This window comes from Saccopteryx bilineata, chromosome 10, assembly GCF_036850765.1.
Source record: "Saccopteryx bilineata isolate mSacBil1 chromosome 10, mSacBil1_pri_phased_curated, whole genome shotgun sequence".
NCBI classification, from domain to species: Eukaryota; Metazoa; Chordata; class Mammalia; order Chiroptera; family Emballonuridae; genus Saccopteryx; species Saccopteryx bilineata.
The window spans coordinates 65,655,030-65,659,116 of record NC_089499.1 but is presented as its reverse complement, the minus strand read 5'-3'; the positions used below and the strand labels follow the sequence as shown (position 1 = coordinate 65,659,116).

Below are 4,087 nucleotides of genomic sequence, written 5' to 3'. Positions count from 1 at the left end.
TTCCAAAAATTAAGAATAGAATTACCATATGGCCCAGCAATGCCTCTACTGGGGATCTACTCTCAAAACTTGAAAATAATAGTACATCAAGACACATGCACCCCCATGTTCATTGCAGCATTATTCACAGTGGCCAAGACATGAAAGCAACCAAAGAGTTCCTTGGTAGAGGATTGGATAAAGATGTGGTACATATATACTATAGAATACTACTCAGGTATAAGAAATGATGACATGCCATTTACGACAACATGGATGGACCTTGAGAACATTATACTGAGTGAAATAAATAAATCAGAAAAAGCTAAGAACTGTATGATTTTATCCATAGGTGGAATATAAAACTGAGACTTATGGACATAGTTAAAATTGAAGTGGTTACCAAGGGGAGGGGAATGTGGGTAAGAGGTTGGGGGGAAGGGAGTAAAGGAAAAAATATATGATGATGGAAAATTATTTGACTTTGGGTGATGAATACACAATATAATCAATAGTTCAAATGCTATAGAAATGTTTACCTGAATCTTATATACTCTTATTGATCAATGTCACACTTTTAAATTTAATTTTCTTTTTTTTTTTTTTTTTTGTATTTTTCTGAAGCTGGAAACGGGGAGGCAGTCAGACTCCCGCATGAGTCCGACCGGGATCCACCCGGCACGCCCACCAGGGGGCGATGCTCTGCCCATCCGGGGTGTCGCTCTGTCGCAACCAGAGACACTCTAGTGCAGGGGTCCCCAAACTACGGCCCCCGGGCCGCATGCGGCCCCCTGAGGCCATTTATCAGGCCCCCGCCGCACTTCCGGAAGGGGCACCTCTTTCATTGGTGGTCAGTGAGAGGAGCATAGTTCTCATTGAAACACTGGTCAGTTTGTTGATTTAAATTTACTTATTCTTTATTTTAAATATCGTATTTGTTCCCGTTTTGTTTTTTTACTTTAAAATAAGATATGTGCAGTGTGCGTAGGGATTTGTTCATAGTTTTTTTTATAGTCCGGCCCTCCAATGGTCTGAGTGACAGTGAACTGGCTCCCTGTGTAAAAAGTTTGGGGACCCCTGCTCTAGCGCCTGGGGCAGAGGCCAAGGAGCCATCCCCAGTGCCCGGGCCATCTTTTGCTCCAATGGAGCCTTGGCTGCGGGAGGGGAAGAGAGAGACAGAGAGGAAGGAGAGGGGGAAGGGTGGAGAAGCAGATGGGCGCCTCTCCTGTGTGCCCTGGCCGGGAATCGAACCCAGGACTTCTGCATGCCAGGCCCACGCTCTACCACTGAGCCAACCCTGGCCGGATGGGCAGAGCATTGCCCCCTGGTGGGCAGAGCGTCGCCCCCTGGTGGGCGTGCCAGGTGCATCCCGGTCGGGCGCATGCGGGAGTCTGTCTGACTGTCTCTCCCCGTTTCTAGCTTCAGAGAAATACAAAAAAAAAAAAAAAACCGTAAAAAAAATTAAAAAAACAAAACAATAGGAAGAAGACACCAATTAAAAACATTAACAATGAAGGAGAAATATCACTACTACAAACTTCATCGACACTGAAATAAGAAATGTTATGAACAATCCTAATAACATAAATTCAAAAACATGGATGTAACAGACCAATTATTTTCAAAGCAAAAAACTATCCAGATTCACTTAAGAAAAAAAATATAATCTGAATAATCTTATATTTATTTCCAGAAATTGAATTCATAGTGAAAAATCAATTTCAAGAAATCAAATTTATAGTTAAAAACAAACAAACAAAAAGCATCTTCCAGTTAGATGATTTCACTGGCAAATTCAAACATTTGAAGATAAAACGAAATCAATTCTAAAGAATCCTTTCCAGAAAATAGAAGAGAAGGAAATGCTTTCCAACTTGTTATATGAAACTATTAATACCCTTATAGCAAACCAGAAAAACAGTACAAGAAAGCTGCAGAGCAATATTCTTCATGAACATAACTGCAAAACTTCTCAACAAAATACTAGCAAATCAAATCCAGCAATATATAAAAAGGAAAACACATTACAACCAAATGTGATTTATACAAGAAATATAAGCCTGTTTAAGATCCAAAAATAATACATGTAAACACCACATGATCACATACTTGATGCAAAAAATTCAATAAAATTTAATACTAATTCATGATAAAAAGCACTCAACAAACTAGAAATAGAAGGAAACTTGATCAACCTGATAAAGGGTATCATGTTTAATGATAAAAGACTGAACACATTACTTCTATGGTTAGGAACAAGAGAAAGATGTCTAGTTTTATCATTTCTTTTCAACATCATACTGAAAGGTCTGCAAGAGGCAGAAAGAAAAACATTCAGCTCATAAAGTGAGAAATAACCTGGCTAACAGGTACATGAGAAGATATTCATCAGGGAAATACAAATCAAAACCCCAAGGAGATAGAATTAGAATGGTTATTATCAAAAAGACAAGAACTGACCAGTGCTGGTGAGGATGTTAAGGGAAACCTTTACACTGCTGGTGGAAAAGGAAATTGGTGGAAAATGTGCCCCTGTGGAAAACAGTAACTGATGTTCCTCAAAAAATTAAGTACAGTATCAAACTAGCACTGTTTTCTCTGACCTACTCCTTCCCCATGTTCCCTTGATATATTGAATATTTTTCATTCTTATGGGAGTAAACTCAGCCTGTTTCCCCAGCTCATTTCACCACAAAATGGTCAGTTGCCTGAGGGTAAGGACTGGGTCTGGCCTATTCATTCCCTGTGCTTGGTTGGCATGTTCAGTAGAGTTGTAATCACATCTGTTGGAATGAAATTAGAATAACTGATATCAACTTGAAACATCAGCTTCACTTCCACTTTTCATTCCATAGTCATAGCGTGCTATAGTGACAGCGTCAGTCATGAGTGTTTTTACCAATCTTTTAAGAATCCTTATTGGGAGTTTACTCTCTGAAAAGCACCAGGTAGTAATAGGCAAGATTAATGCTCTCCAGATTGATCTGGACTGCTTTTAATATTTATTCTAATACCTCTTTCCTTCTTTAATAGAATATGAAAGTCATTCATATGTCAGTAATTCAGAATGTATTCCTGACTTGAATAGGGTTAGTTCACTAACCACATTTGCAGTCTCTCTGGAGTGATTTCTTGCTTTCTGCTTCGGGCCTTCATTAGTTGTTCTTTTTTCATCTCACCCACAATTTTTCTTTTGCTATCTTATTTTATTTGTTTTTGAAAATAATATTTTTGGATTTCAAAGATCTGAGATGCACTACTTAATCTGAAGAGAATTAGTTTGTGATGATGCCATTCTGAGAAAAGCCACGACAGGAAAGTGTCACCCCTCAGAGCCTGAACGGGAGACAGCCCATGCCCCACGTCCACTGGGGTGGCAGGTGTTTGCACAACATGTTACTGCAGGGGTTCAATGGCATTTCAAAAGTATTTGCAGATAAAATTCCCTGAAATTATTTTTTTTAAGATGGGGCTTTTTACTTTTTTTTTATAGTAAAGTGTCATGACTTTGCTATTGAGTCCCTCACACTGTACTTTGGCTCATATTTCTTCTGAGCTAATGAAAGGGTGTGAGAATGCCCACCGGGGGCCTGGCACAAAATATGGGATGCTTCACGAATTTGTGTGTCACCCTTGTGGAGGGGTTGCTGGTCTTTTCCGTGTTGTTCTGCGTTTAGCGCATGTGCTGCCTGAGGGAGCGCTGGAGCTTTATATTTTTTAAGCAAGATACTATTATTTTGGGCTCTGTTAAAAAAAAGTATCATATTGAACAGTGACCAAAGTTTTTGTGATCACATATACCCAACACTAAAATATTTTGAGCCCACTCAAATTTATGTCTTTATATTTACTTATACATATATTATATACTCAAATGTTAAGTTCTTATGACATATTTCTGGTCACAAAAACATACAGACTTCTAAATAAGGACCCTAAGTACTTCTAATATTCAACATTGAAATAAATGTGAGCTATACACACATTTAAGAAAGATGAATAAATGTTAAGTATGGTAATTATTTTTCAACCTGATTAATCCTATATAGGGTTGCCGGGGCCAGAGCCTGTCCCGGCAGCTCTGAGCACAGGAGGACCCACGCTGGAC

At 38.9% G+C, this 4,087-nt stretch overlaps 1 non-coding gene across 1 annotated transcript; it reads right to left on the bottom strand.

Annotated features, from left to right (window-relative positions):
* Window positions 1-3,575: 3,575 nt before the first annotated feature.
* LOC136314822 (U6 spliceosomal RNA) lies at window positions 3,576-3,680 on the bottom strand. The gene has a single exon (XR_010727402.1). It is a non-coding gene; the product is annotated as a U6 spliceosomal RNA (small nuclear RNA).
* Window positions 3,681-4,087: the final 407 nt, after the last annotated feature.